Source organism: Ambystoma mexicanum, chromosome 3p (assembly GCF_040938575.1).
Source record: "Ambystoma mexicanum isolate Mex_15411 chromosome 3p, UKY_AmexF1_1, whole genome shotgun sequence".
In the NCBI taxonomy this organism is placed as follows: Eukaryota; Metazoa; Chordata; class Amphibia; order Caudata; family Ambystomatidae; genus Ambystoma; species Ambystoma mexicanum.
In genome coordinates this window covers 598,328,854-598,356,110 of record NC_090925.1, presented here as the reverse complement: position 1 = coordinate 598,356,110, position 27,257 = coordinate 598,328,854, and the positions used below count along the sequence as shown (strand labels likewise).

General features: G+C 48.4%; 1 protein-coding gene across 5 annotated transcripts in view; it reads right to left on the bottom strand.

Moving 5' to 3' along the window:
• Positions 1-27,257, bottom strand: part of STK4 (serine/threonine kinase 4) — a 1,472,593-nt gene that overhangs the window by 953,136 nt on the left and 492,200 nt on the right. The window lies entirely within an intron of this gene.

Genomic DNA, 27,257 nt, shown 5'->3' with positions numbered 1-27,257 from the left:
TTAAAATCTTCATCTCGCGTCACCAGGTCAGAAAACACTTCCTGCCTGGTAGTTCCCAGGTACAAACTAAAAAAATCAGTGGGGAACAGTTTCCCGGTTATGGCGGCTCAGCTCTGGAACACACTCCCACCCTCCCTAAAAACGAACCACTCCCTTGCTTACTTAAGGCGAAATTCTATAACATGGTTGTCTAAGAAGGACCAATGATGTGGTCAGGATAGCATATCTTCTACTGACAATTGCTGTACTATGCTCTTTCTGTGTTGTTCATGTTGTATTCATTACCTGTTAATACCTGTCTCTCTGCGTTGTTCATTTTATATGCACTGCGGTTCATTTTTGCTCATGCTAAGCTATAACCTTGCTGTAATGCGCCCAGATACCCCTGGGCTCGGTGCGCTATATAAATAAAAAAAAAAAAACAAACAAACTTATTTTCTACATTGATTTTTACTTATATTGAGCGATTAGCTATTCTATATGCTCAATAGCCGTACGACTCTATGGCATGACACAGGTGCATCGCACAAGGCACTTTTCTTGTTTATTCTATTGTAGCAAGAAACATTTTTATGCCAGTGCACTTCAACGTCCAGAATGCACCTTTCATCAGCATTGTCCCAGTCCTCCATCAATAGTTTCTCATATGTTGCTGTAACAAGTCCAGTGTCACAGAAACTTCATCTTGTTTGCTGGAGTGAGGGAGTTGAAGTGAGGAGTCAAAGTGGGAATGTGCAATAAACACAACTGCGTGATCAAAGCAGTTCTGCCTGAGATTAAAGAGAGCTTGTGGAGTCAGGGCTCTGAGACTGAACACAGAGGGTGACGTTTTCTCTTTAAAGTATTCGACACGGATAAGGAAATTCAACGTATTTCGTTTCCTCCTACGGTGCATGCAGTTCCGCCCAATGCCGTCATGTTCCAGTGAGTATTAAAGGAAAGTATCTTTTGCTGTAAGTTTCCCTCAGGTTTTGAAAGGTGCAAGCTACTGTTGGCAATTATTTTGTCTACTCACTGTATGGAATCGCTGTACATTTAACAAAGGCAACATAGGGAATTTGCAAACTCATTTTAAGTATACCCAGAAAATAAACACCAATAACTCAGTGATTACATGTGTTGTGCTTTACCCTCAAAGGCTCATCATCACAATGTTTTGACAGAAATGGGAGCGGCCATTATGGTTGTTATAATTGCACCTGGAGACTCAAATACTAGTTAAGAGGGCCAATACATCTCAGGCTGTCGACTAGTCTCTAATAATCAGAGTGATGCATCTCCTATTTAGTTCTCCCATGACAAGATGCTCCCATATTTGCGACTTATGATTTGGCCCCCTTCTCCAACACTCTCTCAAGAGGAAGATGCACGGGGCCCTAAATGATTTTGGAATAGCATTGAGATGTTTCATCCCGTAAACTATTATTTTCCCATATCTGGGCAGTGGTTCTTCTCCGAATGTCGGGCTGTTTGCACAATGTTGAACGAGAGCCAACTTTAATACAATAGATCATGAATAGATAACGGCAGACTTCCAAGGACCACAGCTGCGAGGGTTGGGGGGCAAGGGACTTTCAGGCTATCCTAACAGCGAATTTCAAACATTCTTTTCCCACTGATTAAGGGTAGGGATAAACATAGGGAATTAACTTATCCCTACAACAGAAATGTATGTAGCAGGACTGCTGATTGAAGTACTAGCGACCAGGTAGAGTAGGCCAAAGCATCAGAAGAGTCAGTGGATCAAGAGACAATTAGTTTCTTCTTGGTGACACAAATGCCTCTGTTTCACCATTGGGTCATCCAGCCAAAACCCAGACTGGTTGTCGGGATGGAGAATTGCTTTCAACTCGCTGGATAAGGCTCAAACATGATTATTTGAAGAATGTTTGGCCCAGAGCAATGCCAGTGATCCAGATTCATTCAAAACCTTCCACCCATCACTTTTGCGCCATATGGACTCAAGCTGCACCTCAATGAGTAGGCCGAACTAAGCCGAAACATGTCTCGGGTTGCTTGTGTTTCTGGGCAGAGGGGACCTGGCCTATCAGTTTGGGCTGGGCTGCTACCATTGGTGGCAGTACCTGATTTATTTGCATATGGTGGGACCCATTTTGCAATGGCACAGACGGGCTAAAAAACGATGGTGTGTAAGGTTACCCAGAGCAATGCCAGTGGTTCAGATTCATTCAAAATATGAACATAACATAAAGGTCCACGCTGCTATAGGTGAAGTTTCATTCGAAACCTTACACCCACCACTTTTGTGGCCACAGGTCGCCACCAGTGCCAGTCGTAGTCTGGCCTTTTCGTTGCCTGCCCTCTTTGCTACAGGAATGTCTGTAGAGACTATTCAATGATTAGCAAAGATCAGAATTCTTCCCTCAAAGAGGACAAGATTTTTGGGCTAGGCCCATTGAGGGAAATAACCACACAGTGGGCCTCATTAGGACCCTGGGGGAATGGGTGTAACGGCACCGGTAAAGGTGCCGGCGCTGTTAAACCCATTCCACCCTATCACGAGGTCCCCTTGCGGGACCCGCTCTGGACGTCTGGTCAGACCAGACGTCCTTTGCAGGTCCCGTGAGGGGACCAGGGAGCTAACAACGGGCCCGTTGTTAACGGGCCCGTTGTTAGCACCCTCCCCATTCCCATTGAGCCTTATGGGGGCTCGAATGGGAATGGGTACATTGAATGAGGAATTACCGGGTCCTCCAAGGTTGGAATGGCCCAGTAATTCTTCGTTCAAGGAACCCAGACCAGAGTTTGGAGGCAGCGGCTACCTCCAAACTCGTAATGAGGCCCAGTAAATTACTACGGTTAGATTAAGTTTTCCTCTTTCATATCCCCTATGTAAAAGAAGTGTGCCTTTTTACGACACCTTAGGGCTCATTTTCGAATTCTCCGTTATTTGACAGTGATGACCTGTTAAGTTTAGACTTCAGTGTAGACAGATCCATGCCGCCAAATATTCACCATTTGCAGGGCAGAGTGCAAAAGGGGAGGGCAAAAGACAACATACACGCTTGTACGCCAGCTTTTGCCCTCCCATTATACAATCCGCGGTGCAAATTGAGTAAATGCTGCCTGCCATCCCCAGCATTTGCACCGGCTTGAAAATCCATGCTGGCGCAAATGCTGGAGTATTTGGCAGAGAAGACAGGAGCAGTGGAAATGTAAGTTATGTTGTGCCCACTCGTCTCCACAATGCTTTCACGCATTTCGTTTTTGTTTCAGGACCCCTGGATTTTCGAGGCAATACAATGTTTTCATATCGAGTTTGTAGAAGTCTCCTGTCAAGCCAGGAATACAGAAACTTTATTTCTCAAAGGAAAATCAGACGCTGAAAGACCATAAGATCAAAGAGACGTAAAAAAGGCACCATCGAGAGGGTTATCGGTTATCTGCAATACATTGTGCCTCATTACGAGTGTGCCGTTCCGGTAATAACAGTACCGGTAAGCTACCAGCACAAGCTACCGGCACCGTTGTTACTGGACCGGCACACTGAGGTCTGCAAGCGGGTACCTTTCCGCCCGCCAGGTCTGACCTGGCGGGCAGAACGGCACCCGCTCGCAGACCTTGACGGATGCACCGGCACCATTCATGTATGGTGCCGGTGCATCCGTCCTCCCCATTTCCAATGGGATTCGAATGGGAATGGGGAGTAATATTTTCCGGCGCCCGGCAATAGGTAATTACCGGACCGCCGGGGCTGTAATGCCCCAGTAGGTCCCCATTACGATGCGCCGGAAAAAAATGACTTTGGCAGCAGCCGTGCCGGTATTTACCGGTATTTACCGGCACGGCTACCGCCAGACTCATAATGAGGCCATTTTTTTGTGAAAAAGGACAAAGGTTCCGGCAGTTTTCTATCTAAATGAGTTGACTCAGTTGCTGATTTATCAACATTTTAAGATGGAGACGATTGTTAATTTGCAAGATGCTAAGATGGGAAATTGGTTGTTAAAACTGGAAATAAAGGATGCATATTTTACTGTTCCCATTTTCCATCCTTATCCACAGTTCATTTGTTCTTACTGGAATTACTTAGTTTGTTACTTCTGTGCACTACCATTCTGCCACTTGGTGCTTTATCAAGCTCCTTTGTCGAGTTGTGGGATAGTTATGAGCAAGGGGCATACGCCTACTGATTTGGACAATATCCTTATCATGGCTCAGACTTGTAGATGACTATTTGTCTACTTAAAATCTGAGATTGGCGACAAACTGGGAAAAGTCAGATTTAATTCCACAACTGGGTATTGTATTTTGGGGATTTCTTATAAACTGCAGATTCCATCCTACAGCTGCCTCGTTCAAAACGTCTTCTTGATCACAGGAAAGCTGATGTCGAAAAGTATCCATAAGAAGCCTATCCAGAATGTTAGGTGTACTGTTTGCATGGGTATGCTTTCTGATTACTCAATGGACCTTAAGCAAGAGGTTCTTGGGCTGTCCCCCAGATAATGGAAGAGGGTAGAAAGCAGGAATGGGTCAGTTGGGGTTTAGGAGGTGTCTCCCGGAGAGTGAGCAGGGCAAGGGGTGATGGGGGTGGGGTGCAGCGAGGTGAAGAGATCCATTTCGGAACACCCGTTGTGCAAAAAACAGCCTCAGGAGAAGGGGGTTTTAAATAGATATATTTTATTCACACTACATACATTTGTTGTCATCTACTCAGGCAATATTCCTAGGTCCCATGCCTTATGTGAATCACCAGCCTCTCAAGAAGAGCAAGAGAACAGTTAACATGACGACACAAGCATATACAGGTATGGAACGGCAAAGCAATATTCAGTCCTTCTCAGAATCACACAAGTCTTCTGGGTTGAGGTGCCAGATATTGACACGTCCTCGACGGGAGACAAATGCTCTCCACAGAAGTCTTTTTGGCATATCAATTCTTTTCAGAATATTGATGTTTCCTTTGCAGCAAAAATTTTTATAAAGGGTCGGTTTCAGTGTGCCAGTTGTCTTCGAATGGATAATTTATCAGCAGTGAAGTACATAAAGTCGGAGGTACCGAGACTATTCCGGATCTAACAAATTGATTTTCTTTGTCCCACCGCCAGATCAAGGTGGAAGAAGAATTCGTTCCAAGGGTTTAGAAAAACAATACAATGCTGGTTTTTAAGCATTTAAAAGGATTAAAGCCACTGGTGTCTACTCAAAAGGGTCTTTCAGCATTATTCGACCCATAGGGCCTCATTACAGTTTCCCAGTCTGTAAAAATTGCTGGTAAAATTGCAGGTAATTACAGCATCAATAATTTAACTGAACCGGGAAAACGCAAGTTTGCCGGTGGGGGCCACGGATCTACCTAAGGCCTGACCTGTTGGTAAATCAGGTCCCTACAGGCAAAACAATTCTGCAATTAACTGCATAGAGTCCTATGGAACTCCATGGAATGGGGATTTACCAGCGTTGCCACTGCCTGGAATATCCTGTGAAACCGGGATATCAGCCGGCAGAAACGGTAGGGTCAGTTTGCCGGTATCCCACCGGAATTACCGGTAAACTTGTAAGGAGACACATTGGGTGCTTATCAGGTCGATATGTTTGATCTCTTCTGAATGCTCAACTTGAAAGTTTGGAAATTAGATACATATGCAGAGTGCTGGCTTCATTTACAACATTTTCTATAATTCCAAAGACACTGCTACAAGTTCAAAATCAAGATTATTATTACTATTATTATTATTAGGGTATTTATTGAGGAAGAAACAGAGCCCTTTACATGTCATGCGGGATGGACATGGTGTGGGAAGCCAACTGCAAGGGATCAATTCAATGGACTGGGGAACCAACATGGGGTGGGGGGGAGGGCTCCAGAGTCTCGGGTCATAGACAGAGAAGGCCAGTCTTCTGATTCTTTCCTTCCTGCACCAGTGGAGTCCAAGGCTGCACATGTCCTTGTTTCTGGTAGATCATAGGCCTCCTGAGATGCTAAGTTTTTCAGCAAGGTAGCTTGATGGTGACGTCCTTGCAGATGATGCAGCAGGATTTGAAGGAGATAAGTGCTTGCAGCATGAGCCAGTGCAGTTCGATGGGGGGTCGGGTGATGTGGTCGAATTTGCAGAGTCCTTTGATGAGTCATGTTGACGCATGTAGGACACATCTTAGGGGTGCGTGGGCAGTTGCCAGAAGACCTTCCAAGAGAGCCCTTCGACCATCTAGATGGGAGAGTACCAAGGTTGGACAGCAGATCTGAAGTTGTTTGCTAGGATGGAGGGCTTTATTTTTCGCAGGAGGGAAAGTTGGTACCAAGCCAACAAGAACTGGCTGGTGAACAGAGATAGACACGTCCTGCTGATGAAATCATTGGCAGGGGAGCTGCAGGAAGAGGTGGCAATGGATCATGGTGACTAAGCCGAATAAAAGCAAAGGGACGCAGCTAACTCTGGAAGCGTGCACAAAATCAATTCAACAAGCATCTGCCACAATAACGGCATACCCGGATTACACCCTACAGGTGCAGAAACAGCGGATGAATTACATATTGTTAAAAAAAAGAATATGGGCCTCATTCCGAGTGCGGCGGTAAGGGGTTAACAGCGCCAGTAAGGATGCTGGTGCTGTTAACACTGTACCGCCACATTCCGAGGTCCTTTAGCAGGTCCCGCTAAGGGCAGCTGGTAAAACCAGCCTCCCTTAGCGGGAGCCACTTAAGGACCAGGGAGCTAATAACGGGCCCGTTATTAGCTTCCTCTCCATTCCCATTGAGCCCTATGGGGGCTCGAATGGGAATGGGGATGGCTTCCCTGAATGGGGAAATACCGGGTCCTCCAAGGTTGGAATGACCCGGTAAGTCCCCATTCAGGGAACCCAGACCCGGTATGCGGTATGGGGGTAGCCATGACACTAATAGCACCATGGCTACCTCCATACTTGTAATGAGGCCCAATGTGTGGCTAACCTGAAGTACATGCTGCTGTATCCGGCTAGACTGAAAGTGATTCACAAAGGTTACGCAATTTTCTTTGATAATCCGGAAGACGCGAGCAGATGGATGCACAATCTGGCGCAGAGGTGGGTCTGAGCGGAGCCAAGTAGACGTACTTTGGGAACCTAGTCCACTACAAGATATAAAGGTGGATTAATACAAGACATTGGGGCAGTGAGACACACTAAGTGGCAGCCCCAGGAAACGAGAGTTACCAAAATGCAGGAGTCAACACTGTGGTTCTTACTTAAGACCGCACCATGCTAGAGGAGCGCCCTACGCCTAAGATTAGATTTGTGTGTTGGATACTGACAGTTTTGTATCCGCCTACTGCACCCATGTACCAGGACAAAACCCTGGAGCTAGGGCGAGAAGTGGGGATGCCTGAGCATGAGCTATTGAGCTGGGCAATTGTTGGGAAGGGATAGGGGGAGGAAGTTGGGCAGTTAGTGGGGTTTGGGAAGGGGGCAGGTAAGGGAGTTAGGGTAGTTAGTTGGGAGTTGGCCTATGAATCCACACTGTATATGCCATATTTGAACTTCGAAATATTGATGCATAGTAGTATCGTTATGGGTGATGGGGGACCTTAGAATAGTATCCTGGAATGTCAGGGGTCTCAACTCACCTCACAAATGAGAAACAAAGCGTACTTGCTAAGAAATGGCATGGCATGATACTGGGCTTGCCATACTCGGCCTATGTTAAAGGCATGGTGATATGGGTGGCTCCATCGGTACCTTTGAGGGTACTGGGGATCTTTCGAGATAAAGAGGGCAGGGTGATTGTTTTACGGGGCGGGTTTAACACAGAGAATTTTCTATTATCAACACATACGCACCAAACCAGAAAACAGCAGCCTATTTCTGCAAGTTATACCCACTAATAAGTCCACATATTGATGGTACATTGATATGGGGTGGGGACTTTAATTGTACGCTCATCCCTATGCGTGATAGATCATATAACAAATGTATACACCCTCCCCCCTCTGCCAAAGTCTTATCCACACTGTTGCAAGCATTTAAACTTGCAGATGTATGGCAGACTCTTCACCCGCAAGGCCAAGGTTATTCACCATACACCGCACCCCAGGACCTGCACACTAGGTTGGATTACATTTTCACAGGGGAGGACCATCTGATTGAATTCAAGGAGGCAGAATATAAAGCACATGTGCTGTCAGATCATGCCCCGTTCTTGATTACATGGCAGGTTTCCCCCCCCCGTGCCCCCCCGAGAGCACACATCCCGTAAATGAGGCTCTAAGAGACGAAGCATTTCGCAAACATTTAAGGGAAGGGGTGCAGGAGTATTTTACATATAACACTGGAAGCGTAGAATGAGCGGGCACATTATGGGAGGCCTTCAAGGTGGCTATCAGGGGAATGGCGATTGCTAAGGCAAACAGGGTTCAAGCCACAATAGAGAGCGACTTATGTAAAGCGGAAATAAAATTAGAAGGCATGAACGGTCAGCGAGATTTGCCCAGTGGGAGCGCCCACAAAATGATCGCCCTACAGCAGGAGTGTTGAACACACTTGGAGAGGTTAGTTATAGAAAGTATGTGGAAAGACAGCAACTCAATGGGACAAGCTAGGACGCTTCCTAGGCTGGTTATACAAAAACGAAACGGAGCGGAACGCAATCCGGGCAGTCACAACTAAGAATGGGGAGATCTGTGCGAAGCAAGACATAAACTAATGTTTTTACTATTTCTCTAAGACATTATATAAAAAGACATCAGATACTCAGAAATCCGAAATAGAAGAGGCCTTAGCGCTGATAGATCTTCCACAGCTGGATGCAGAGGAGGCTGACAAGCTAGAGGCTCCCATAACCAAAAAGAAGTTGGAACACACCATAAGAGTGTTGCCAACAGGGAAGCCTCCAGGGGCAGAGGGTTTGCCAAGTGAGTTTTACAAAGAATTAATGGGGGAGATTACGCCCTCGCTGTTGGCAATGCTGAATGAAGCACTAGATAAGGGAATGGTGCCGCTGTCATTAAGGGAATCAATTATAGTTCCTTTATTGAAACCTAATTTCAAAAGACATTTTCCACGACCCTAAAATAGAACCTGTGCAGAATACACTGAAAGGCAGTGAATAAAATCGAGAATTCTATGACATTTTGGGCCAAGTTGTCGCTTTCGTTAATGGGAAGAGCCGGGCTATTGAAAATGGCAGTGCTTCCGAGGCTGCTTCACTATTTTGTTCCATTTAACATTCTCAAAACCTTCTTTAAGAAACTGAACACTACTTGCCATAGCTTTCTGTGGCACAACTCGAGGTGTAGGATGTCGCTGGAGAAATTGCAGAGACCATACCGACAGGGAGAGATAAAAGTGCCAGACTTCGAAGGGTATTTTGTGGCTTATCAACTACAGTTTGTCACGTATTGGCTGTCAGATTAACAGACCCTAGACTCTAGATTACTACAACCGGCATGCACCCCATTCTTTTAAAAATAAATGGTATGGACCACAGTGCCACGCACTCCCAACCCCCCTTGTTGCTGAAACTAGGCATGACGATGTGGCATAGAGCCTGCCGTTTTTTGTATAACGGAACACCCTATTCGCCCAAGATCCCATTAGTGACGCTAAAAAGAGAAGATGGGCAACTACGGCTAAATGTGAGGAAATACTGGGAGATTAGAGGGGTGGCGACATTGGGAGATATACTGAAAGAAGGACGACTGATGACCTTAAGCGAGGTGGTTTCAGAATCAGAAGTTTGCGATGGGCAAAACATAACCCATGCTACATTTCTCCATAGAATAACATTTAAATGGCCAAGAGTAGAGAGCATATGGTAGATGATGAAACAATTGAAACCCTCTACAATATCTCTGAAGGAGGACATGCAGTGTCGAGATTGTACAAGATACTGATGGAGAGACCGGACAGCGATCTAATACAGACTCAGCAGTATTGGGAAGTAGATTTGCAAGAGCAGCTATCAGATGCTGTCTGGAGTAGGACTAGGGGTACCACAAGAAAGTGTCCAGAAATGCAAAACTACAGCTAATCCAGGTATATGTCACTCATAGAGCGTACTTAACTCAGTAGAATCGCTTGTCCGAAATGTGGTTTGGTTAACGCTGACCAGATACACATTTTCTGGGCCTGTACGGAAATACGTCTATACTGGGAGGAAGTGGCCCGGACCCTAACTAAGGTTGGTTTGTCGTCGGACTTGGTTTTCCCCCAAGGCATGCTTGCTAGGAATCTTTCCCAGACCGAAGCAGGCCAGACATGTGAGTAAACTGCGTGATCTAGCACACATTCTAGCAAAGCGCAGGATAGGAATGTGATGGAAGGCTCGACACGGCCCACTGAAAGGTGTGTGGTTGAAGGACCACCAGAAATTGGCACTAGCAGACATTGCTGTATGGCAAGAGGTGTCCCGTCAGGGCCAGGAGGAGCAGAACATGGATTTAGAGGCTTGGAGACAGTTGATACAAGAACTGTCTTCCCCGACACGTGTTGACACCCAAACTCAGACAAATACACCATCATAATCTGCGGAATAGAGTCACAGGGTCTCATTACAAGTTTGGAGGTAGCAATGGTGCTATTAGCGCCATGGCTGCCTCCAAACCCGTGTCCGGGTAGTCGGAATGGGGACTTACTGGGTCATTCCAACCTTGGAAGACCTGGTAAGTCCCCGTTCTGAAAACCATTCCCCATTCCCATTCAAGCCCCCATAGGGCTCAATAGGAATGGGGAAGGAGCTAATAACGGACCTGCAAATAACGGGCCCGTTATTAGCTCCCTAGTCCCTTAGTGGGTAGAAGGTGGGGGGAGTTGTGAACAGGCAATTGAAATGCTTATAAACATCAAAAAATCAGGATGAGAGATCCTACAAGCAGCTGTGTGGTTCTGAACATATACATTTATTTCAAAAACACAGATTTCTTTGAAGATGTGTTCTCAATTACTTTACACAACTTTCGATAAGCACGAAAGCGAATGACAACGGACAGGTGTAATTATATACAGTGGAAATACAAGGTAAGTATCTACCTCTATGATGTTGTGGTAAAAGCTCCACATAAGGGCACAGTCACATATGACAGTAGGATAAACCTATAGTTGAACAAAATGCACCCAGGACGGAAAGTGGTCCAGGGTGTAGTTAAACAGGGTGTACACAACAATATCTACAGAACATACACAAAAGTTTTTTTTACAGTTGTGTCATGGGGGATCGACACAGGAGTGTTTCGGCCATGGAAGGCTGGATTGACTCCTGTCTGAGTGTTGGCCTTCATCAGGATAGACACCGGATGTGGTGTTGTCTGTAATATCTGTGGGTGAGATAAGGCCTGTAAGTATCTCGGGCTATAGTTCAGTAATTTAGGGATTAATAAATAATGGCTGAGTGGTGCCATGAAGATACATCACATGGTATATCAATGTAGAGCTTACCTGCTGCTGTGATGGTAGTGGTGATGCTGTACGTGGACAATCCTTAATTGGTTGCTGGATTGTCGGTGCTAATGCACCTTGAGTCAGCCGTGGGTTCCTGATGGCTGGATTGATCTCAGGATCCCGGGGGCTGGATGAGGGCCTGGAAAGGTCCCTGATCTAAGAAGAAAGTGTAGACCATCAGGTGTCAGTGTGGTCCAACATGCTGTTGAGAGCTTTGGTGATGGTGTCGGTGACCCTAAATGGTCTCTGTTGCAGAATGGGGGAACTAAGCTGGGTTGATTTGGCCCATTTGCAAGTCGACCGGGTGGTAGGTGCTCATTTTGGTCTAGAGAGTCGAGGAAGTTGTGTCTCGACATAGTGCTAGTGGGAGATCCGCTCTATGAGGTGTTTGAGGTGGTGGAGGGTGGCAGCTCCCCTATGGGCTGCTGGTGCCGACTGGAGGTGCATCAGTGGGCACGGGGTATGAGATGGACCATGTGGGTATTCTCATCTCAACCTGGTGTTGGCTGTTTGCCCCTTAATCGAGTAAAGTGCTTTCAAAAGTGTCAGGAGAAAAAGTAAATGGCGCAGTGCCAATTGTGCTATGGTATGAAGTGGAGTATCTCTGTGCGGTGGCTTAAACAGAGAGTGGACTAGATGATGGAGCAAGCCTGCCGAGCGTGCCTCCAAATTCAAATATAAGCAGTAGCAGAGTGGTTTCTAAAAGGGATTTATAATGCTGACTACACGGCAAAAACGCATAGTGCATAAATCAATTGCAGTGCAAAGGCATACAACTCTGGGAAGCACGTCAGGGAAAAGGTTTGCAAGGTCATACTTACAGCTATCCGGAGGGTGCGAGCGTCACTGAGGGATCCACAGCATGCACTGGTTGCTGTGAGGGGAGATAAACAAGACCCTGCGTGGTGCGAGAGCCAATCGGGGTGCACAGACGTGTTGGGAGGAGCGCGCCTAAACCAATACCCAATAGCCGCATGGACTGTGAAGGTCATCCAATGGGAAGGGCCGGAAAGAGAAAGTGAAAGTGTCCGCCTGCGTGAGGCGCAGACTACACGGGCCGGGGTGGTCATGGGACATGTGGTCCTGTATGTATACCAACAGGAATCGTGGCCGTATTAGAATGAATGAATGTCCCGGTCTGGGAAGCCATTGTGGCCGCCACATTTTTTTATTTAGAGAGTCAATGGTCACATAACAGGCCTGCAGCAGTGAAACATGTAATAATTCAAAATCTTGGTGCGCTTCCTTAATAAAGCATGCGGTTTGGTGTAACTCAATGCAAAAAGAAAACAAGAAAAACGTGTGAGTCGCACATAGTGGGCCTCATTACGACCCTGGCGGAAATCGAAAAACGATGGCGGAAATGCAATACCGCCATCGAATAGCGCTCGGTGCGATTATGACCCGTCACCGTAAAGTACGATGTCATTAGCGACACCGTAGTGAACGCCAACGCTAACTGCACCAAGTACGCGCGCGCGCGCCATGCCAAACCGTAATTAGCACCATGGCGCAAGGTTACGCGAATTCCGACCCTAGCGGACATGTACTTAACGCCATCAAGCACGGCGGAAAGTACCATTCCGCCATGGTGAGAAGTACGGCATCGCGAATCAACCGTAAACGGCCCCACTGAGTGCCTGTACACCGCTCCCTGGCCACATAGTACAACTCCCCGTAGGTGCAACGAAGTCACAATGCAACCAGTGAAATGTACAAGTCACCCATGCATGCCAACGAACAAAAGAATCACAAGAGGGGCCAATGGGAGCTGCAGGGCACAGATGGCACGAATACAGAAGCCATACCAATGGACATGACCTCAGTCTCCCACCAAGAAACGCACGCAAACACAGGCACCTGTGACCAGCAATATTCCGATAATCACATCATTCCACCAATCCACCTGGCTGACCGGCATCTGTTACACAAAACCTAATCCCCCGCCCCTGAGCATGACATCATTCAAACAGTCATATTGGCAGCCCTCACCCCTGACCTCACTGTAACGCTCACCTAATTCTCGCAGAGGCGCCGGTCTTGACTGGGCGACTACCGTATCTTCAAAGGTGATGTGCAGCACCCGGTGGGCTGGACCTCTGTGCCCTGTATGCCTGACGTGCAGAGTAAGATGTCTGCAGATAGAAAATACGGGGTTAATGAACTGGGGTTATTGGGGTGTCCCTATCTCTTTCCCCTTCTCCTCTCCTGTAGACCCCCACAGGTTAACGCTCTCACCTTAGGTAAGTGAATGCCGAGCTCTCCATCTGCCTCGGGGCAGGGTGCTGTAACCAGTTTCTTCACTGGATAGGTAGCGCAGGTCCTTCAGAGGACTGCTGTCCGTCGTTTACTGCACGAACGGTAAGTTTCGAGTAACTCAAATGTCTTTAAAGTCTTTAATAATGATGTCTCTTGTTTTGCAGGGTTCCGGCGATGGCGGATGACGGGCTGAAGTGAGTTGAAGATGGAGCCCGTGTGATGGATAGAAGCGCCTGGAAGCACGTAAGTAAGCGCTTGTTGCCAGCTTCACGATGCGCTCTAACTGTCTTTTTATTTTGCAGGTACAAGTTCGGAGCGGCTGCAGGGTGCCGGGATACCCACTGGGTTAGATGTGGAAAGGAGTAATGGCACGTGAGTATTAAAGTTCCCCAATGTCTTTAAACGCACCTTGTTTTGTCTTTCAGATGCGGGATGCAGCGCCGACGGCCTCCGGAGCGTGCGAAGAGTTGGTAAGCTTTTGTCTTTCAGATGCCGGAATGCAGTGTGAAGACCTCCGGAGCGCACAAAGAGTAGGTAAGCCTTTGCCTTTCAGATGCCGGAATGCTAACCTGTTCTTTCTTGTCTTTATAGGTGTTGCTGAAGACTGGATTCAGGATGGTAAGTCTTTTTCCTTAGGCCCAGGACCGGATGCAGAAGACACGATGAGCGTTCTGCTGCAGAGGGTGCAGAATAACGCAAAGCAAGATTCATCCACCGGGTGTGGTTTAAATAGCCTCCTGTAGTGCTTAGGTGTCTCCTTCCACAGCCACGCCTAAGTAAGAAAAGAGTTCCTGGTAAGAAGAGAGTTCCTGCCTTCCAGAAGAGTTCCAGTGTTCTGAATCTAGGGAGTGGCTCCAGCCCCACCCAACAGGAAAAGTAGTTCCAAACAGAAGAGGATCAGAGGCTCAACTGGCAGGCAAGTAAGCAGCATGGTCTGCTGCAGGTAAGTCCACCCAAGCATTATGAGCCCGGCGCTTCCAGCGCTGGGACTGGGCATATTTATGAGCCTGGTGCCACTGGCGCCAGGACTGGGTCCAAAAGGTCCCAATTGGGACTGGTTGGCACTCGGAACCTGGGTTATGGATCTGCTTCCAAGGGAGTTGGGAAAACCCTGACCTTTTGGAAGCAGAGATCATGACACTCACTGGGCTTCGTAGGCAAACGCGCCCAGCACAGTACCACGCAACTATACTCCGAAGCTGGAACCCAATGCAGATCTCCTCACAATACATCGCCCCCCAAATAGGAATATGCCACATCACTTGCAAAGAAGAACGCTACACGGCCCATATCAGAATAGAAATTTAATGCACAACAAATTCACCAAGCCCATACAGCCATTAGGCCATGAACTCCAAAACACATTTCACCATTGTGGGCTGCATCCGCAATAAATGACCAGCTACTTCTTGTGTGACGCCCTGTCCCTTCATGGTACACAGGGGCTACATTCCCGTACGAAAAGGCAACATGGAAGCGCCTAGAACCGCAGGGCCGTCCCAATAGGGAGGCACTAGTCCAGCTGAAAGGCCGAAATGTTGCTCCGAGCCACTAGTACTGCGTAAGGGCATGTGGCCCATTGGCGATCGTCCCATAAGATCGTAATGCTGCTCCACTGATTAACACGAAGCAGCAGGTGTCGGGAGTAAAACCCATCTGCAGGAGTGGCATACAGATGGCAGTGGCAAAAGGGGAGGAGATACCTGTCAACCAAAAGAAAAGAAAAAGAATAGAATGGCCATCAGAACTACATTCGAACAACTCACTTCAATGATCACACTAAATCCACAGCCATATGCATGCTAGCCCACTCCAAAGGATCATCACCACCCCAAAACCACTTGCGACTCATAACTATCCATATCGAGGTGAAAACACCATCACAAACGAGTGTACCTGTGCATGCGTCTGTGAAAACAGAATCCATCAGATGGGATTGGTAACGTGCATGGACACAAGTGTCTGAAGGCGCGTCGAGACAGGGAGGGCCCAACAAGGCCAGATAGACGATGGTCCCACTATGGCAGCCCTGCATCACATAGCGCAGGGGAGGCGGACAGATTCCAAGAAGCCCTGTACATGGCAAACACTGTATCAAATCATCTGTCCATGCATCCATTCATCATACCCTCATCCCGTAATGATAACGCCTGTTTCCATACTCACATAACATGTGAGAATTCCATTGAGTCTGTGCGTTATGCAGCCTGCAAAATCCACTGTGCCCCAGCCTGTAATTCCAGTGTTGTGAAGTAACATGTATTTGGGAACGTCCGGCCTCATCATCCACTTCGCTATTGCGCATCCCAAACTATTCATATCAATCATTGCATCCTCGCCATGGCCCCTGTCCCAAGGACACTGAACAATAGAACGTTATATTTGCAGTCAGACCTGTGGGCATCTCCTCGCCGCTAGCTGAAGACCGAAAGCGCCGCCCTTCGAATTCCTCATTTGCAACATCACGTCGAAAAGGCATCTGTGGCCGCTTGAAATCACAAATTAATCCATCTAATGCGGCTGTGTGTGAAAATGGCAACTGCCTTCACTCACAAATGGCACGCCACGCCCGTCGGTGAACCTCGGTACAGTGATGCATGAGGGTCCACCGTTACTCGAGTACTACGTTCCACTGACCCTTCACAAGTCTGTTCGCGACTGCAAAGAATGCATGAGAAACAATGGGACCATAGCCGAATGAACATATCAACCAATGTCACACGGCCATCGGGTACTAATACATGATTGTAATAGCAAGATGCCATTCCTCGAATTGCAGCGTTGTGTGCGGGACGTGCTCGCCCAAAGGGGAGAGCAGCTTGCACAGGTGGAATGAATCACCACAGGTGGAGGCCATACAGCCTGGAAACACATAAATTGCACACCCAGTCTCCTCCCACAACCACACCCACTCCGAAATGCTACCGGCAGGACTCGCGATGTTGGCCCTGGGGGACCTGATAGCACTGCAAGTACTCCAACTCCAAGAAGAAGACGAACACCAACTACAACCGGCCGCACGGAGGAGACGCAGGAGGAGGAGGAGGGCAAGGCAGGGCCAGCAAGGGCTGCCAGCACAGCCACTACCACCACGCAGGCAGCCCGCAATCCCACGCCTCCGAGCACATCCGTTCAACCTCACTGATGAGCAGATCCCCACCCTCTACCGTTTGGACCGGGACACCATAGCCGCCATTGTGGACATGACACAGGCTGACCTTGTCAGCATGATAGATAGCCCAACCGCCATCCCACCCCTACTGAAGGTGGTGTCTGTACTCCACTTCCTGGCCACAGGCACCTACCAGCACACAGTCGGACAGTTGCATGGCATTTCTCAGCCACTGTTCTCACGGACACTATTGCAAGTGCTCGATGCCCTCCTGCAGCACGCAGACGACTACATCTCTCTACCACGCTCGGAGCAGGAAATTACGAACACAAAAGTGGGATTCCATGCACTTGGCGGCATGCCGGGTTGCATTGGTGCCATCGACTGCACCCATGTGGAATTGGTCGTCCCACATGCCATGGAGGCCCAGTACCGCAACCGAAAACAATTTCATTCTCTGAATGTACAAATGGTGTGTGACTCCAACAGGATCATTACACATTGTTGTGCCCGATTCCCTGGATCAACCCATGATTCTATGGTCTTGAGGAACTCAACAATACCACGCTACATGGAGCGACACGCAGGGAACAGATCCTGGCTACTCGGTGAGTCTCATTTCATGCATGATGATGTGGGGTATGTGATGCGGCAATGACCTGGCAGGAAGGGGGGGGGGGGGTGCGTACGTAGCAATGGCATTCCACATTATTCGTTTATCGTCCACATACAGGTGATGCCGGATATCCACTGAAGAGATGGCTCCTCACACCAGTCCGGAACCCACGGGACCAGCATGAGGAGGACTACAACCATGCCCACTCACGTACCCGTGTAGTCATTGAACAGGCATTCGGCCTACTGAAGACCCGTTTCCGGTGCCTCAGCAGGTCTGGCGGGGCACTCCTGTACCGCCATGAGAAGGTTGCAAAGATGGTGATGGCATGTGTCATGCTACACAACATGTGCGTACGTAGAAATGTGCCCATGCCCCCTGACGCAGAACTGCAAGCACCTGAAGATGGTCATGATGAGGGTGGGGATGTGGCAGCACCTCAAGGAGTCTGCGAGGCACAGGAGGGCCGTGAAATTCGTCAGCATCTCATAGATGCATGCTTCTAGCACTCACGCCTGGTGGCTGATACATGGACACGGGACTCGTGGCACTGTGTGTGTCTGGTACATGCACAATATGGACTGTACGCCTATGATGGCCTAGTACACAAAGATCATTGTCCACACATCTCATTGGTTGATCGTGCATTGTTTATGGCATATGTGATATCATGTTGAACACCCTATCGACCCGCCACCCAAGTGAGCCCAACACACCCCCTCCACCCTCCTACCTCCCCCCCGAACACCAGTGTCCAAAGATGCTCATTGTCAGTGGGCAGTCGCTATTGCAAGCCCCCTCTGCAGGTATCAGGGGCACCCCTGCCTGTGGAGCGCAGGTTCCTCCCAGATCTACGTTGGGGGCTGCCCTGGACGGAACTTGCAACGGATGATGTCTCTGCCTGCTCACGTCCATGCATGTCCCTAAGGGTTTGTGAGAGCTCAGTGAGCACACGGCGCACTGCGGCAAATTCGGCACATACGTCTTTGGACGTCGCATGCAGTTCCCCCCTCAGGCTCTCGGTGCTTCTCTCCATTTGGACTCTCAGGCTCTCGGTGCTACTCTCCATTTGGACTCTCAGGCTCTCGGTGCTACTCTCCATTTGGACTCTCAGGCTCTCGGTGCTACTCTCCATTTGTGCCCTAAGTGTCTCAGTTGATGTTTCTATGTCTGCCTTAGTGCCCCCACATCCATCGGCATGGTCCTTGAGGAGCGTGGCCAGTTGCTGCTGTTGCACGATTAACTGGTCGAGGGACTGTTGCCTGTGCTGTGCCATGGCCATTTGCGGTGGTGTCACAGAGGGGCTGTTCGCCTCATGTTGCCCTGCCACAGGGCTTGTGGGGGATGGCCAGTCGTCGTCTTGTGGGTGCCCCTGCGTGGTATCCTCATGGTGTACGGGATGGAACAGACAGGGGGATTGGGACAGGTCATGGATGGATCTGACTTCGACATCCCTGTCTTCTGTGTCGGAGCATGCTGCCATTAATGGAGTGTCACCTATGGTGCTGCTGCCACCAGAGGCAGTACCTTCTGTGGCATCCATTGGGGGGACCTGTGGTGGTGCTGTTGTGGGCATGCTGGCTGCTGGGGTGCCTGTTGATGTTCCCTCCTGTGTGCTGCCACTTGATATGTGCTGCTGCCGTGTCTTGATGCGTGCAGCTGAGGTGGAGGGTCTTTGGCCGTCGGTCTTGGCCCTCTTTGCAGGTGTGCTGGTAGGGGTGTCCTGGAGCTCGTCGTTTGGATCGGACCCTGTGGTGAAGTAAAGGAGGGCGAGCGTTATTAATGGGTCTGTGGGAATTGGAATGGCAATGTATCACATGCATTGGGGTGGTACCTGTGGGTGATTTGGGTCGGGGCCTTGGAGGTGCTTTCATTTGTGTGTGGAGTGAGGGTGCAGTTGTTTGGCAGCCTGCAGTTAGGGTGTGCCTGCTGCACGTGTAGTGGGTGTTTTTGGGGTTTTTACTTATTTATGTATTTATTGTGGTTTTAAAGTGCGCTATCAGGCCAATGTGTGTGGACGTTCTCCTGGCCATGTGTTGCTGTTGCGCTATGTGGACACATGTGGATCACATGATTGGACATTGTGGATTTGGCATGGTTTTATTTGGGCCACCTACCTGATTCTCCGGATGTCTGCACTCCTTTCTCCATCCCTCCGACTCCCTCTATGCTCTCCATTCCAATGGTGGAGGCACAGATTTCTTCCCAGGGGGTCAACTTGATGGGTGATTCCGATCCTCCCCCGGTGGCTGTGGCAATGTTGCGGTTGGCAGAAAGTATGCTACGGACGCGTATCCGCAGGTCGTCCCACCGCTTCCTGCATTGCTGTGGGTTGCGGGGTGCGGTCCCCACCGCACTTACCCGCTGTGCCACCAGGGCCCATATGGCCTTCTTGTTCGCAAGTGCCGTCCTGGTCATTTGCGTGGAGAAGACGGCGGCGGCATTCTCCTGGAGGGTCTCTGTTAGCACGGTGAGTTCCTCACGGGAGAAGTGGACCTGCCGCTTGCGGTCGCACGCTTTCTTCGCTACTTTTCCCATTTTTCTTGGTTTCACTAGGGTGGATGACGGGTTGGGATGTGTCTCAGCGTGGTGTTTTTAGTGGTTGTGTGTATTTTGTGGTTTTATAGGTGTACGGCGTGTTGTTTCCCGTTCCGGGCCCATGTTTTTACTTCCGTTTCCGTATATTTACGGTCACCGTACTTTCCAGTTGGCGCTCACTGCGGTGTCCGCTATGATGGGTGGCGGTATTGCACCTAGGGCGCCGTACGGCGGCGGTGTGGGCCGTTTTGGGGTCATTTCCGCCATCGCGGACTTTGCACTTCCGCCATGCCGTGGTGCTCGTGCCCGATGGGTCGGAATGGGCCGCACTTTGCTCCATCGTGCAATGGCGGAAACGCTATTTACGCTGTGGCGGTCCGGTCAGTCACTTTCCGCCAGGGTCGTAATGAGGGCCAGTGTATTTACATACAATGGTTTTACACAGTCGTATTGAAATGGTTCCAAAAAATGAAACATGTAATAATTCAACATCTTGGTGCATTTCCTTAATAAAGCATGCTGTTTGGTGTAACTCAATGCAAAAAGAAAAACGTGTGAGTCGCACACAGTGTATTTTCATACAATGGTTTTACACAGTCGTATTGAAATGGTTCCACAAAACAGTACGCCTAGTACCTAGAATTTTGTTGAAATATCTAAATCATTCACATGCGCTGTAAAACACAGTGCATGTTCCCAAGATATTCACATCCTGTATGCGTCGGTTCTCGTAGTGAGGACACTGAAACAAGGGCATTTTCTCAATTTAGGTGGTACTCGCACATGAGTACATGTGTGGTGATCATTGCTTATGGTGGTGCATGCTGGGACACGGACCAGATGTAGGGGGCATGCGTATTCCTGTGGTAGATAGCTCAAGGGCAGCACCGGATGGTGCTCATAATGGTGGGCTCCTCAGATGATCCTGGGGGAGCGGCAGGAAGATACAGTGTCTCATGAAGGGATGGAGTTCCCAGAAGTGTTTCCATTCCACAGTGATGTTAAGACCGTTGCGGACTGAATCAAGTTTGTGGACCCATTTTTGTTCCAGTTTGATGAGGGCCAAATTGATGTAGCCGTGGAATGGAAACACTTCTGGGAGTGAACTCCATCCATTCATTCATGAGACACCATGTCTTCCTGCCGCTCCCCCAGCATCATCTGAGGAGCCCACCATTATGAGCACCATCCGGTGCTGCCCTTGAGCTATCCACCACAGGAATACGCATGCCCCCTACATCTGGTCCGTGTCCCGGCATGTACCACCATAAGCAATGATCACCACACATGTACTCGTGTACGAGTACCACCTAAATTGAGAAAATGCCCTTGTTTCAGTGTTCTCACTACGAGAACCGACGCATACAGGATATGAATATCTTGGGAACACGCACTGTGTTTTACAGCGCATGTGAATGGTTTAGATATTTCAACAAAATTCTATGTACTAGGAGTACTGTTTTGTAGAACCATTTCAATACGACTGTGTAAAACCATTGTATGAAAATACACTGTGTGCAACTCACACCTTTTTCTTTTTGCATTGAGTTACACCAAACCGCATGCTTTATTAAGGAAGCGCACCAAGATGTTGAATTATGACACGTTTCATTTTTTGGAACCATTTCAATACGACTGTGTAAAACCATTGTATGTAAATACACTATGTGCGACTCGTACATTTTTCTTCTTTTCTTTTTGCATTGAGTTACACCAAACCGCATGCTTTATTAAGGAAGCGCACCAAGATGTTGAATTATTACATGTTTCATTGCTGCAGGCCTGTTATGTGACCACTGACTCTCTAAATATAGCGCATTTACCCATGCGGATTGTTTAAATGTGGCGGCCACAATGGCTTCCCAGACCGGGACATTCATTCATTCTAATACGGCCACGATTCCTGTTGGTATACATATAGGACTCTCGTTCAGATTGGGATTGCCATTGTATTTCGGTGCTGGACTGCCCCTGGGCAGGACAAAGACTGATATGCAAATGGATATTTCCCATCTGTGAAAGGCACAGTGAGTAAAAGCAGTGGCTGCGAACTCTCAAGTGGTTAATAACCACTGAACAGGTTATCATGTCTGTTCTTGCGAGAGAGGGGCGCCCGCTACCTTTGTAAAACTATTTGTTAAGGAACCTGGGATTGGTAACCCTAGGTCTCCTGGGGGCAACCAGACGTGGTCTCCCTCTCACTGCGCTTAGAGAGGCATCAGCTTCACCTCACTGATGATCCCCAACAAGGGTGAAACACGTGTATGGGGTTGCTGGTGGTACTCTCGTTCAGATTGGAATTGCCATTGTATTTCGGTGCTGGACTGCCCCTGGGCAGGACAAAGACTGATATGCAAATGGATATTTCCCATCTGTGAAAGGCACAGTGAGTAAAAGCAGTGGCTGCGAACTCTCAAGTGGTTAATAACCACTGAACAGGTTATCATGTCTGTTCTTGCGAGAGAGGGGCGCCCGCTACCTTTGTAAAACTATACATACAGGACCACATGTCCCATGACCACCCGGGCGTCGTGTAGTCCGCGCCTTACGCAGGCGGTCGCTTTCACTTTCTCTTTCCGACCCGTCCCATTGGATGACCTTCACAGTCCATGTGGCTATTGGGTATTGGTTTAGGCGCGCTTCTTCCAACACGTCCGTGCACCCCGATTGGCTCCCGCACCACGCAGGGTCTTGTTTATCTTCAGGCATCACAACCTGTACCTCACAGCAACCACTGCATGCTGTGGATCCCTCGGTGATGCTCGCACCCTCTGGATCGCGGTGTGACCTTGCAAACCTTTTCCCTGACATGCTTCCCAGAGTTTTATGCCCTTGCACTGCAATTGATTTATGCACTACGCATTGTCGTCGTGTAGTCAACATTATAAATCCCTTTTAGAAACCACTCTGCTACTGCTTATATTTGAATTTGGAGGCACGCTCGGCAGGCTTGCTCCACCACCTAGTCCACTCTCTGTTAAAGCCACCACACTGAGATACTCCGCTTCATACCATGGCACAATTGGCACTGCACCATTTACTTTCTCTCCTGACACTTTTGAAAGCACTTTACTCGATTAAGGGGCAAACAGCCAACACCAGGTTGAGATGAGGATACGCACATGGACCATCTCTTACCCCATGCCCACTGATACACCTCCAACTGGCACCAGCAGCCCATAGGGGAGCTGCCACCCTCCACCACCTCAAACACCTCATAGAGCGGATCTCCCACTAGCACTATGTCGAGACACAACTCCCTCTACTCTCTAGACCAAAATGAGCACCTACCACCCCGTCGACTTGCATATGAGCCAAATCAACCCAGCGTGGTTCCCCCATTCTGCAACAGAGAACATATAGGGTCACCGACACCATCACCAAAGCTCTCAACAGCATGTTGGACCACACGGACACCAGATGGTCTGCACTTTCCTCTAAGATCAGGGACCTTTCCAGGCCCTCATCCAGCCACCGGGATCCTGAGACCAATCCAGCCATCAGGAACCCACGGCTGACTCAAGGTGCATTGGCACCGACAATCCAGCAACCAATTAAGGATTGTCCACGTACAGCATCACCACTGCCATCACAGTAGCAGGTAAGCTGTACATTGATACACCATGTGATGTATCTTCATGGCACCACTCAGCCATTATTTATTAATCCCTAAATTACTGAACTATAGCCCGAGATCCTTACAGGCCTTATCTCACCCACAGATATTACGGACAACACTACATCCGGTGTATATCCTGATGAAGGCAAACACTCAGACAGGCGTCAATCCAGCCTTCCATGGCCGAAACACTCCTGTGTCGATCCCCTGTGACACAACTGTAAAAAAAACCTTTTGTGTATGTTCTGCAGATATTGTTGTGTACACCCTGTGTTAACTACACCCTCGACCACTTTCCGTCCTGGGTGCACTTTGTTCAACTATAGGTTTATCCTACTGTCATATATGACTGTGCCCTTATGTGGAGCTTTTACCTCAACATCATAGAGGTAGATACTTACCTTGTATTTCCACTGTATATAATTACACCTGTCCGTTGTCATTCGCTTTCGTGCTTATCGAAAGTTGTGTAAGGTAATTGAGAATCCATCTTCAAAGAAACCTGTGTTTTTTAAATAAAAGTATATGTTCAGAACCACACAGCTGCTTGTAGGATCTCTCATCCTGATTATTTGATATTTATATGTGTACCCTCCTGGGTATATCAGGACCCCACCAGGCGCCCTAATATTTAACTCCATTGAAATGCTTGACAAAGTCTGTATGTTGTTTTGGTTTGTTTGGAAAATTAACAAAATACATTAAAAAAAAACAAAAAAAGATGCGCTGACAAATCTGGAACGGCTTCCTCATCCTATGGTTGCATCTGCAACGCATCAACTGAATACTTTGTTGGTTTCCGGAGCAAATGGACACCCCAAGGCCCTTTAATACACTCATCTTTGCTCATTCAGAAATCCTAAGCAATGTGACCAAGTCCTTTGATTTGCTCTGGGGTTATATATTGGGGTGATAACAGGGGCCGGTAATCTCCTGAGCTAGTGGATAATGGCTCCAGGGGTACTAATGTAGGCCCCATTACTGGGGAGGAGACAGTCACAAGTTGGCCAAAGAAGATACTACTGGTTGGTTAAGGGCATGGCTAAATGACCTGCAATCTTACCCAGAGAACTGCACACACTACCCAAGGCAGCCCTGTCTAAATACAGTGCATGCCCTTCTCGGAGATGATAACAACACTTGCATCATTAACCAAGGGTCCCACTGCATTCAGCAGATGCCAGCACATATGAGCAAACTGATCCAAACAAGGACCGGCTTTTTAAAGCTGCGGTCCAAACTTCGTGTGGATCTCGCACTAGGACATATGCTAAATCTGAGGGAGGGAAGCGGTGTGCAATAACAAATATCACACCAGTTGAAATAACACAAAGGGGCAGGCCGTTTGTGGCAGATGACCTCAAGAACAAAACATCTACCAAAGATGGTTCAAGGGTTTTTATTATGACTTTAAAGGGGGGAAAACGAAGGTCCTTCTCTCTCCCCTCGTCTTCCGTGGGTCTCCCTCCACACTAGCTCAGATGTCTGTAGACCCCAAAATGGTCCCTAAAGATCTGTAAACGCTACTATGTAGAATCTTGCAGGCTAGAGGTGAGGGCCTAAAAGCTACAGCCTTAACCATCTTACTTCTTGGTGTATCCTAACCTGGTGTCCCACAATAAGAATGATAACAGGAACTAGTGCATTTCAACCACCCAGATCTGACCTGCTTGTCTCCCACTCTCTTGTACTCCTTACCTTGATGTTCTGCCCTTCCTTTCTTCTACTCTCCTCCCCTCCCTTCCTTCCATTCTCTATTTTCTCTCCCTCGCTCTTTTCCCTTCAATGTTATTCTGTCTGATGTCTACTCTCTACTACGTTCTACTCTCCATTCCCTCTTCTCTTCACTTCCATCTCTCCACTCCCACTACTCTCTACCCATCTTTCTCTCAGTCACCCTGCCTTTACTTGTCTAATCATCCTTCCCACTCAGCACCGCTTACTCTGCTACACTCCCACTTAGTTTCACCCACTCACCTCATTCACACTACACGCACTCCCACATCCAAGTACCACTTTCGCTCAGTAACCAATTCCTCACGTTGCACTCGCTCTCCGTTAGTCTTTTCCGCTGTCTGCTCCACCTAATCCCTCGGTCCACCTTCATCTCCCTTTACCTCATCCGAACAACCCACACTTCCTCGTTCTTCATGTCCATTTTAACATCCACCACGCCCTTCCTCTGGCTCGCATGCTCAGCTAGTTCCCCAGGCCAATCTCTGTCTTGCTCTCCCGCATGGGTCAAGTTAAAGAGATGGGAAACCATAAAGCTCCTTTTAAGCCCAGCCCCCTTTTTAAACATGGGTCAGACGTAGTCTCGCAATGGCAGCACGCAATAGCAAAAATCTGTTGCAGAGTGCATCGCTTGTGGCAGATGAACACCCTGATTGCCTGTTCACTGCGAGAAACATTCCGCTGGCTGTATGTTCACTGCTGCATCTCTCACAGATGGGTTATAGATCCTTCCCTCGCCACAAGGACTTCTAGTCTTAGTAGTCCTATAATGGAATAAAGACAACACTGTCCACCATAGGATATGGTTGGTATTGGCTGATTGCAATGGTACTCATCTATTGTAACCAGTTACGTGTGGGGGGACAGATACTGGGGCGCTCCCAACTCCTTCAGCCCGCCTCTGGGTCAGGACAGGCTCTGGCAAACACCATTGAAAGCCATTGTGATGAATCAAGGGAATTCGTCCCATCTCTCCAAAGGGGAGCCTCCCCCTTTGAGACTAGGAAGGTGAGCCCACTTCGTAAGACCATCCCTAGGGGTCTGGGCAAGTGTGACCTCACTGGGAGAGACTCCCCTTTTGGGGACAAGGACTCCCATTCTGATGAGGAACTCCCTAAGCCATTTTCCATAGTGGCATAAAGAGGACGGTCCGATATGAAGAACACTATAGAAGCTAAGGACTTGGTAGAAGACAAAACTAAAATATCTATTTTCGAACAAGAAAAAGGATCCCTCTCTTTAATGGGAGACCTCCATATAACTGTGACGAGTAGACTGAATGGGGATCTTCACACACCGAGGAGAGACAAATTCCAGTAAGAGAGCAGAGAGCGTAAAGCAGGGGAAGCCCCGTTATGGCATCACACCTCTGAGAGGTGGAGCCGAGGAAATCCGCTGAGCCCGCAACTTTCAGAAGTGGCCTGAACGTGATAACAAAATGCTGGAGGCCCAGCGTTTACATGCAGTGAGAACCCGTGGAGATGGGAATCTAAATCCCGGTGGTAGCGTGGCCAAGACTCGTTTGTGGTGGGCAGAGCGCCCGTCGAACGCCGCCAAAACCACAATGCTGAAGAAATAGCAAGACATTCCCTTACACGCAGCCATACATGATCCAGGGGAGAGAGAGGGCAGAGAGCGGGACACCGGCCCGGCAGAGTAGAAAAGACAGAGAAGCGGGGCAAACTTAGAGAACCCAACCACTACAGGACCCCAGCGACTTTCCCCTGCAGAATCAAAGGTAATGCGGAGAACCGGGAGGTTGTCGGCGAATCATTATGAAGCAGGAGAAACTCTTCCCATTAGAACTGACGAGACATTGAGTTTAAAGTCCATAAAGAGCAACTGTGTTAATGTGGAAAGAAAGATCTCTACCACTGGGGTAAAAAATACCCTGGGAAGAGGGTCAAATAGCCCATAAGTCAAAGAGTAAAACGTTGAGAAAATCAGAGAGAGAATTATGTGAATGGGAAGAAAAACCAAGTGAACCACTTAAGGGAAAACAT